Below are 11,017 nucleotides of genomic sequence, written 5' to 3' on the forward strand. Positions count from 1 at the left end.
ACACGGGCTCAGTAGTTGTGGCTCACGGGTTCTAGAGTGCAGGCTCAGTAGTTATGGCACACGGGCTTAGTTGCTCCACAGCATGTGGGATCTTCCCAGACCAGGGATCGAACCTGTGTCCCCTGCATTGGAAGGCCGATTCTTAATCACTGCGCCACCAGGAGTGTCCCAGTATCAAGTAATTTTTATTTTTTTGGCCACGCCACATGCCACGTGGGATCTTAGTTCCCCGACCAGGGGTCGAACCTGAGCCCCCTGCATTGGGAGCACGGAGTCTTAACCACCAGACGGCCAGAGAAGTCTCAAGTAATTTTAGAATAGGAGCCGAGGGACTTCCCTTGTGGCGCAGTGGTTAAGACTCCGTGCTCCCAATGCAGGGGGCCCGGGTTCCATCCCTGGTCAGGGAACAAGATCCCACATGCATGCTGCAACTAAGCGTTTGCATGCCACAAGTAAGGAGCCAGCATGCCACAACTAAGGAGCCGGCGAGCCGCAACTAAGCAGCACACGTGCTGCAACTAAGACTGGGGGCAAACAAACAAACGAATATTAAATGCAAAAAAAAAAACCCCACATAATTCTCAATTTTAAATAAATAAATAGGAGCTGAGGCCCCCTCTGCCCTCCCAGTCTTTAGGCATCCTGCTACCCCCACACCCAAGCTCGAGGTCTCCACAGGCATCCCCCAACCCCCACTGACAGGCTCCCCACCCAGAGATGCCCCACCAACTTCCTTGGCATTAGAGTTCCTGTCTCCCCAGAGCCACCTGGGGCCAGCTTCCTGCTGGTCTTCTCCATTCGGCCCATCTCCCGCCTTCCCACCCATCCTTTCTGTTGGGGGTGCAGTCAGCACATGACCCTCAGCTGGCAGCCCCTTCAGGGATGGCAGCTGCTGCAGAGCCACCTGCCTAAGGGCACACCGTGGGCCACACCCAGTGCTGAAAGGACGCTGAGGTCCTAAGGCCCAACCATTCCAAAGCAACTGGGAAGGGCCCCTCCAGCTCCAGAGCGCCCTGGGGTTCCCTTTTGGGCCTGCAACAGAGCTCCACTTTTTAAAAATCTATCTATCTATCTATCTATCTATTTAGTTAGTTAGTTAGTTTGGCCACGCTGCATGGCATGCAGGATCTTAGTTCCCCAACCAGGGACTGAACCCGTGCCCTCTGCAGTGGAAGCGTGGAGTCCTAACCACTGGGCCACCAGGGAATTCCCAGAACTCCACTTCTCTTTCCACCCGTCCTGCTTCCTTCCTCTGCTATGCACAGGTCCGGGGACCACTCCCCTGCCCGCATAAGTCCCAGTCCTGGGACCCTCACCTGCCCCACCAGACCCCAGTCCCCACCTCCCCCTTCCGGTCCACGGGTCCCTGGCTAGAAACCAGCCACAAAGTGCCCACAAGTGGGTAGGTCTGGTGCTAGCTAATAGTTTTTTCTAATCTGGCTTTCCAGTACATTCTAGATTTTCCACACAGGCACATATTACTTTGGTAATAAAAAGAAAAACCCAATAACCATTGTAAAGCAATTATACTCTAATAAAGATGTAAAAAAAAAACAACCCAATAATAAAAGCCTTTTTTTTCTTTAAGAAAAATGTAAAACCAAACCAAGCAGCCCTCCTCCTATCTGACTCGCCCACTCCTCCCCCCTCCCTCCTACCTGCTTCCCCAGGGAGGACTTCCCCCAGATCAGCCAACTCCCACCCAATGCCTCCCCTGTCCTGCCAGGCCCACAAGCAGTTTCACTTCTCCACTGAAGGCTTTCCACCACCAGCCCATCCTTGCTGGGGGTGTTATAGGCAAATTCTGAAGGGGTCCTTAGCTCCTCTTGGGAGGAGAATGCTAAAAAGTCCTGAAATTGGTGAGGAGAGAAAGTGTATGAGGGGGACCAATATTTGCTAACTTATCCCACAAGTAGGAGCTGGGCTACTGTGTGCTAGGCACTGGGGACTTCGGGAACAGGACACAGACCCTGCCCCCAAGGACTCCACAGCTGGGGGTGGGTGCGAGGAATGAAAAGCCAGAGAGGATATTGTGTGAGGTGAGGTGAGCTAAGTGTGGGGAGGAGGAATTCATGGAAGCTTCTGGAAGGAAGAAAAGTTTCAGCAGACTCCTGAGGGTGAGGAGGAATGGGTAGGGAGGAGGGGGGAGGGAGCGTGTTTTAGGCAGGGGATCAGCCTGTGCAAAGGCCTGCAGGTGAGAGAAGTGTGATTTATTTGAGGAACTGAAAGCAGTTCAGAGCAGCTGAGGGCAGAGGTGGGGTGAGAAGGGAGAGGAAACCCAGGCTTGCGGAGGGCAGCAGGGCCACAGGAGGGAGACTGCACTTTGTGCTCAGGGCAATGGGGAGCCAATGAAGGATGCAGGGCAGGGGAGTGACAGACTCAGATGTGCATCTTATAAAGATTTCTGCCTGCCACACAGTAGGTGCCCAAAGATCCCCACTACTATGGGTGTTATTATTCTGGGCATCCGAAACCATCACAGTCACACTTAATCATGCACACACTACCTAACATGTGGGGACTTTAGCCACAGAGTACCTGAAACCTGTGTCTCCACAGAGACGAGCCCTTCAGCAGTAAGGTCCACAGCCCTCTTGCTCTTGCATTAGGGAATGTATTAGGGAATAAAGGACTCTGGAGCCTAGGCTCAAATCCTAGCTCCTCCAATTTCAAACCGTGTGACCTTGGATAGATGACCTCTCTGTGCCTCAGTCTCCTCATTTGTAAAATGGGGGTAATAGTAGTACCTACCTCATTGGGCTAATGTGAAGACTGAATGACTCCATTCACGAAAAATAGTTGCCTTCTGACACGCGGCAGACGCTGTGCACTGTTAGTTTCTACTGTTTTTACTGTATCCCTCCCCGAAAGGCCCCCAGGGCCAGCCACTTGCAGGCACTAACCTAACCATCCTCCACCTCCCCCCGCTAGCCCTGAAGCAACACGCCCTTACTCTCCATTACTAGGGGCCAGGACAGAGCCAGACGGGACTGAGGACAACTAGACACTCTGACCTGGGTCTGGGGCCTCACCCCAGCTCCCTCGAGCCCAGTGGAGAGAACACTGGACTTGGGGCCAGGAGCTGAGTGCTGGCCCTGGCTCTGCTGCTGACCCTCTGTGGGCCTCAGTCTGCCCCTCTGTGAGATAAGAATAAGAACATCTTGCAGGTATTTTAGCAGCATGGCTGTCAAAGGAGCAACAAGGGCTGGGGAAGCTCTGAGGATGTCCCTGTCACAGACAGAGCCTTGTGGCTGGGCCAGAACCCTTGCTGGCAGCCTCCTCTTCTGGCCTGGGTCGGCTCCTCCACACAATCTTAAGATCTATTCAGAACTCACTATGAGGACCTCAGGGGCTGAAGATGATCTGGCTTGGGCCTCACAGACGCCCTGATGCTGACCGGGACCCTCCCAAGGGCTGGGACAGAGACAGAGACCCTGGAGTGAGCTTAGCACCCCAGGAGAAAAGTGCCAACCCAGGGGCCTGAGGAAAGCCATATCTTCACCAGGGCCTTCCACCAAGCCTGGACCAGCCAGGGACTCATACCAGGGGCCCAAAAAGACCCTTTGGAGCCCTCAGGACTGCAGTGTTTATCTCTGAATGCCGTAGATGCGCATCACTTCTAGGCCCAGGAAGGGCCTGAATGGGACTGTCTGTTTTTGGTAGCTCTTCGGTCCTGGGGGATGGGAGGAAAGCTCACGATAGCCTCACCCTCCTCCTTCAGGCTGCCAGCTATTTCTCAGAGTTCAGGTTGATTCATTCACTCATCCCACATTTACGTGGTGCCAGACCCTGGTCAGGTACAGGGGCGATGACAGATAAATGAGACACATTCCTACCCTAAAGCACTTCCAGTGCAGTGGGCGACAGACAAGGCATAAATAACCAAGCCGCAGGCAGGCTAGGCTGGAGAATGCAGGGCAGGAGGCAAGGATCTCACCTGGGGTATCAGGAAGCTGCCTGGAGGGGGGGCTTGTGAGTGGCTTATGGACCTGTTATGGGAAGGCCAGGTGGGTGAGGGATAGAACCTCCAAAATCATTGACAGTTCTGTTTGCACACCCGCCATGCCAGAGCGGGGACAATGTGAGTTATTTATGGTTGTGCCCAGAGAAAAGCATCCATGTGTGTCACTGCACGTGGGGTGCAGAGCTGGGCAGTGGAGTGTGGGGGGCAGCTGGTGCTTGAAATTTGGACTGGCCAAGCTCTGTGGTTTGTCTCTGTGTCTCTCACACCCTGATGACCTTTTAATCTCTTCATGGCCTCCCCTAAGGCAAAAATAAGGAGAGAGAGTTCTAACAGGCAGCAAGTGGCCCGGGGGTGGGGAGGAGGGCAGTGCCAGACAGACCCTGGCTTCTGCTGCATCTGCGGGCCCTTCATCGTCACCTCCTGTTCCTCTTCCCCCCTCCCATCCAACTGTGGGGGAAGGGGTAGACGGACGGAAGAAAATACCTTTAATTGTAAACCAGACAGGACATAGGGCACGGATCAGCTGCTGTGTTTCTCCCCAGCCCACTCTGGTCCACAAACAGCCTATGCACCAAGCTGGCATCAGCCCGCCCACCCTGCTGGTACCGGAACAAGCCAGGCCAGAGACTCGGACAGGACCCGGGGTGTGCGTCCCACCTTCCCAAGGAACCTAGTTCCTGCGTTTTCCCCCAGGTAAAGGTCTCCGCCAGGTCCCTCTCCCAGGGGGCCCAGCTTAGGGATACCCTGATACTACCCGGGTGATGCCCGCGAACCCCGGCGTTTGCAAAGCACCCCCGGCCGCGCGCTCACCTCTCTGCAGGTAACTGTCCAATTCTCCCCTGTCAGTCTCTGCGCCCACCGCACACACGCACCCCCTGACTGGAGCCCTCCCTCCCCACCCTGTAGCCAAGGGCCAGACCTCCTACCTGGGGGCAGGCGCGCCCGGCACCATCCGCGGCGCCGCGGGGCCAAACGGCGCGTTGGGGGCCCGGCCTCAAGCCCGGACGACTTCCCGGGGTAAGAGAGGCTGCGCCGCCGTCGCCGCCACCGCGTCCCTCCAGATCTCGCAGGGGCTGCGCTAAGGAGGAAGGTCAGAGCCGAGGAGGAGGAGGAGGCGGAGGGAGGAGGCGCGCACAGATGGGCGCAGATTAGCGAGGCATTTTTAGCGAGCCAATGGCGGCGCGGCGCAGGGCTGCGCAGGTGAAAGCGCTGCGGCTGCTGAGGCGGCTGCAACCTGCTTAGGAGGTGCGGGGGCGGGTCGGGGGAGACACGCAGCCCCCCCAGCTCGCAGGCCGGCGCCCTCCTCCGAGGGGGTGCTCGGTGGTCCGGGGGCAGAAGAGCTTTGCGGCGGGCGGGTGCAGAGAGCACCTCCCTTGAACCCTCCTTCCCAGCCCTCCAGCGGGAGCATCGTAGACTCCGGGGTGTCTCTCCCCTCCCCCTCTTTGCCCTTTCCCTACTTTTTAGGACATTCTTCCGGCCCCATCTGTTTCTGCCCTCTCTTAATCCTGCGTCTTCTGGTACATGCGGGGGCGTGTATGGTGGGTACGTCTGGCGCTAGTGTGTGTGTTTGGCGGGGGGTGGTGGGGGTGCTCTGGATTGAGTGCCCCTCCTCCACCACCATCCCACCCATAACCCCCCACCCCCACCCCACATCAGCTTCGCCCAGAAATGCCCCATTGGCCCCAGGGTAGTCACTAACCCTCCTGCCCTGCTTCTAGCTGGCCCTGCTGTCACCAAGACAGACCAGGCCACCTCCTGAGGGCTCTTTGCGGGGCTCGTTCGTTGTGACCCCCATAAGCCTTCACCCTTCCTGCCTTGAACCCTGAATGCTTCCGGAAGCCTGGACACTGCAGCGGGCCCTGGGGCAGCTCTGTTCACTGCAGACTTGCAAAGAACTCTCTTGGATTTATAAATAGGATTTATTCAACACCTATCTATTGTGCAGGGCACTGATGAGAGGTTGGACTGCACCAGAGTACAAAGCAGACAAAATGGGGGCGGGGGGGGCGGATAAATTGGGAGATTGGGATTGACATGTACACATTACTATCTAAAATAGGTAACTAATAAGAACCTACCGTAGAGCACAGGGAACTCTACTCAGTACTCCATAATCACCCATATGGGAACAGAATCTTTAAAAAAAGTGGATATATGTATATGTATAACTGATTCACTTTGTTGTACAGCAGAAACTAACACAACATTGTAGATCAACTGTACTCCAATAAAAGTTACTCGAAAATACTTTATTGCTAAAAAATGCTAACCATCAGGGGGAAAAAAAAAAGCAAAATCTCTGCCCTTAGGTACTTCACATTGTGAGGGGAGACATGTTAAATATAATAAATAGTATGTAGTGTGTGCTTTAAAGTGATATGCACAGAGTAGGAAAATAAAGCTAGAGAAAGGGAAAGAAAGTGAGGGTGGTCAGGGCGAGAATAGGTCCCAGCCACCTGCGGGGAGTGGGTGCAACTGAACGTGGTGGTAGGCCCCTCAGGGGAGCACGCAGACTCTAGTTTGCCACAGAGCTCACCACTCCCTCATCTCTGCACCTGGGCTTGTCACGCGTTTGTATTTCCTACCTCCCTCTCCATCACCCCTCACCAGAGGCACTGAAATTCATGACCCCAGTGACCCAGGGGAGTCCCCAGTGCAGCATGTATTCCTTCAAAAAGAATTCTCTGAGCACTGATCATGTGTTAGGCGTTAGAGTCTAAAGGAACTCAGTACCTGGTGGGGGAGGCCAGATGGCAGTACCTACCCCCAAGGACGAACAGGACAGCCAAGTGAGTGGACAATGTTCCGGAGAAGGTCAGATGGCTCTGGGTTAAAACCATCCAGGAGGCTTCCTGGAGGAGGCAGCATTCCAATGGGGTGCTGAACAATAGCTGTGATTCTAATGAGCCAGATGGGCAGGAGTCAGGGAAGGATTACTGGGAGAGGCCAGCAAAGCCAGGGACTTTTGGCAGGTGTCTGGAGTTGGGGTCCTGGAGCATTTCTGGACACCCTCTGTGTCAGGGGTATGCTGATGTCTGGAGCTGACGAAGTCCCACCCCTATCTCCACCCCAGCAGTTCTTGGTCCCAGCTGCCCTCACCTCAACCTGGCATTTTCCATTGCCCCAGGAGGAGGCATGGTGAGCATGTAGTGGGGAAAACATAGACTTTTCTCCATTGCTTGTTTGCTGGGTAAAGATGGACATGTTACTTAAACTCTCTGAGGTTCAGACCCCTTATTTTATTTTATTTTATTTTTTCAGACCCCTTATTTTAATAGCTGTGTGACAACTTACTTAACTGATCTATGCCTTGGTTCCCTCGTTTGGAAAATGGAACAGCAATAGCACCTACCTCACAGGCTATGTGTTATACAGGACAATCCAGGTGAACCGCTTAGCATGTAAGTACTCGGTTAATTTTGTTGTCTTTATTATGATGATAATTACACTTGCCTCATAGGGTTGTCGGAATTAGATAAAGAATGTAATGCACCTAGCATAGTGCCTGGAACCTCACAGTTGTGCAGTTATTGGTGTCGATTATATTATCACTAACTACATGTTAGTGATAATAAATCTCTCCCTTTTGGTCTCCTTCAGTGCTACGAAATTCCCCTGTTAGACAGAACTTTTTTTTTTTTTTTTTTGGCTGTACAGTGTAGCATGCCGGATCTTAGTTCCCTGAACCTGTGCCCCTTGCATTGGGAGCGCGGAGTCTTAACCACTGGACCACCAGGGAAGTCCCAGACAGAACATTCTTTCCGTGAGAGGCTAATTCCCTAAGAGGGTCTTAAAGTGCAATCTAGGATGGAAAGACTAGAATATGTGCCCCTCCCCTACTATGCGTGTGTCATCCGGGGCTTTGGTATAGATGGAATGGAGCCCAGGAGGGGTAAGTTTTGAAAAGGCAGTGAAGTCCAAAACACGGGACACTCAATGTCCCTTGGCAGCCGGGCATTTGGTGGAGGATGGCAAGAGCAGGAAGGGCGCAGGTATTCACAGGTGATGGGGTCATAATTCAAAGCGCTCAGAGAGGCTGGAGACTGGAGGTTCACAGAAGCTGGCCCGGTTTGGGGCCGTCGTGGGGCGGGTCTTGGAGGTGGAGACCTGATTAGGCAGATGATAGAGAGAGGGGGTAGGTGGTGGGGAGAGGGGGTGATGAGCAGAAGAGCTGGGCTTATTCCATTTGAAGTTGAGGTATGCCTAGCATTGAATTAAGACCTTAGCAGCCCCAAGCCCTGAAAAAAATGAGTGGAAAGCACACACACACACACACACACACACATCCCTTGCCCATGTGTAATCCAAAATAAAATGTTATTTTGGAAACTGACACAGAACTTCCATGCTTCCTAAAATTAAACTAGCTTCCTTCTAGATTTTCTGACTGCAAAACTTAGCATTCATCAAAGCTAAACTAACCCCCCTCCCCATCTCCCTCTCTTATTGTGTTGTGCCCTTGTCCAGAGACTAAGACTTTCTCCCATTTTCATAGTTCTTTTCACTTTCACTTTTTTTTCTTTTACTTTTTCTTTCTTTTTTTTTTTTTTGGCTGCACTGCACAGCTTGCAGGATCTTAGTTCCCTGACCAGGGATTGAACCCCAGCCCTCGGCAGTGAGAACCCGGAATCCTAACCACTGGACCACCAGGGAATCCCCTCTTTTCACTTTTCAAAGTGCTTTTCCCATCTCTGATCTCCCCCAAAACTTACTTTTCTCAGGCTTATTAAGTTCTTTTAAAAAAAATAATAAATTTACTTGTTTATTTATTTATTTTTGGGTGTGTTGGGTCTTTGTTGCTGTGTGCCAGCTTTCTCTAGTTGTGGTGAGTGGGGGCTACTCTTTGTTGCGGTGCGCTGACTTCTCATTGTCGTGGCTTCTCTTGTTGCGGAGCACGGGCTCTAGGCATGCAGGCTTCAGTAGTTGTGGTACGTGGGCTCAGTAGTTGTGGCTTGCAGGCTCTAGAGCTCAGGCTCGGTAGTTGTGGCGCACAGGCTTAGTTGCTCCGTGGCATGTGGGATCTTCCTGCACCAGGGCTCAAACCTGTGTCCCTTGCACTGGCAGGCGGATTCTTAACCACTGCACCACCAGGGAAGCCCTCATTAAGTTCTGATCCATCTGGGATTCCATGGGACCTTCGTTTCTCACCTGGAGCCCCGAGCCATCCCTCAGTCAGAGGCCTCCTCTGCTAGACTCTCCATGCCATTCAGAGCAAGGAGGCAGGCACAGCCCACTTCAGAGGAGTTTTGCAAACAAGACAGAAAGGACATGTAGACAGGAGGGCAGACCAGCACTGAACATGCATGTGGATTCAATTAATCAACGAGCGAATTGGTGGTTAATATTGCATGTTTAGCCTGGGAGAGATGGAAGGAGGTGGGGAGGATTTCAGTTCCCTTTAATTCTGTCTGATATGGAAGGCTTCAAGGAGGAGGTGACATTTTGAGGAGTTCCTCTATTCTCACCATATCTCTGGTTGGAAAGGAAGGACAGGGAGTGTGTCCCAATTTTGGCAGAGCAGGACTGAAGCCCAGAGAGGAAAAGTGACTCTTTCAAGGTCACACAGCACATCCGTAACAGAGCTGGGCTAAAAACAGATCTGACTTCCGGTCAGGTGCTGTCGTCACCAGATTCCTCTACCTCCCCCGCAAATCTGCATGGAGGTGGGGCCCGACCCAGCGGGAAAGTGATTGGCCCTGTAGCCCCAGGGTGTTTCATTTTCTGAGCTGCCTCCCAGCAGTAGGCACAGAGGTGAGCAGCACACCGCCAAGGAACAAAAGTACTTTAAAAAGAGCCTCACAGGGCTTCCCTGGTGGCACAGTGGTTGAGAATCCGCCTGCCAATGCAGGGGACATGGCATCGAGCCCTGGTCCGGGAGGATCCCACGTGCCGCGGAGCAACTGGGCCCGTGCGCCACAACTGCTGAGGACCGTGTGCCTGGAGCCTGTGCTCCGCAACGCGGGGAGGCCACCGCAATGAGAAGCTCACGCACCGCGAGGAGTGGCCCCCACTCCTCGCAGCCTGGGGGGGCCTGCCAGCAGCGACGGAGACCCAACGCAGCCAAGAAATTAATTAATTAATTATTTTTAAAAAGAGCCTCACAGCCCTTTCGGCCCCCTCCTTGTCTTCCCACCAGCTGGCTTCACACTTGCAAATTGGTTTCTATCACCTGCCTGGTGGACAGAGGCTGTTGCCAGCTGTACCTTGAATCCGGAGACCAGGGTGTTAGGACTCTTGGAATTGTAGCTTTCTCTGTCCATGACTGATGCCAGGGGTGTTAAAAAAGCCCTGAAGACACATGATCTTGACAAGGCACTGAATCTTAGGAGGTGCCCAGGGTTAGGACCCAGACTATGCTTGAGAGAGGGTTCACCCCAGCACATACATAGACAATGGCAAACTCAAAGCACTTTTCTTGGACCAGGCACTTGTAAGCACCTTACACATATAAACTACGATTACTAGATCCATTTACCAACAAGGAAACTAAGGCCCAGAGAGGCTAGGTAATTTGCCCAAGGTCACACAGCTGGTAAGTAGTGGAGCTGGGATTCAAACCCAGGCATTCTGGTTCCAAAAGCCAGGGTCATAATCACTCAGCTAGGAAAGAAGCAGACATTTACTGAGTGTCTTGCTGTGCACAGGAGGATTTTACATGATCTTAGTACTATTATCCCCATTTTACAGATGAGGAAACTGAGGCTCAGCGGGTCCTTTGGTGAAGCTGCTCAAAGTATAAAAAGGAAGGACATTGCAGATGATCCTTAAGGAATCTGCTCTGGAATAGACTTCAGAGCCTGCACACTATCGCCACCTAGTGGCAGTATACCTTAAATGCAGGCAGAATACCTAAGCAGGTGCTGGGTGCCGAGTTCAACATAGATTTTGTATTTGTGTTTGCTTTGGTTTTTAGTTTCTGTGTCCTGAACAACAAAGAGGTGTGGTTTGCTCATAATAATCTTTTATAATGAAGACGTGGTTGTGAGCAGAGTTCAACATTTGTAATATCAGCTTCAGAATTAATACCTGGGGGAAAGGGAATCTGTATGATGT

General features: G+C 52.6%; 1 protein-coding gene across 1 annotated transcript in view; it reads right to left on the minus strand.

Moving 5' to 3' along the window:
• PACSIN1 (protein kinase C and casein kinase substrate in neurons 1) overlaps nt 1–5,673 on the minus strand; it is a 64,076-nt gene extending 58,403 nt beyond the window's left edge. Inside the window, exon 1 of the mRNA XM_022581656.3 lies at nt 4,891–5,673. The gene's annotated coding sequence lies outside the window, so the exon portion shown is untranslated. The remainder of the gene's footprint in view (nt 1–4,890) is intronic.
• Nucleotides 5,674–11,017: the final 5,344 nt, after the last annotated feature.

Source organism: Delphinapterus leucas, chromosome 10, assembly GCF_059928025.1.
Source record: "Delphinapterus leucas isolate spDelLeu-1000000601 "Yukka" chromosome 10, BTC_Dleu_Yukka2, whole genome shotgun sequence".
Classification (NCBI taxonomy): domain Eukaryota; kingdom Metazoa; phylum Chordata; class Mammalia; order Artiodactyla; family Monodontidae; genus Delphinapterus; species Delphinapterus leucas.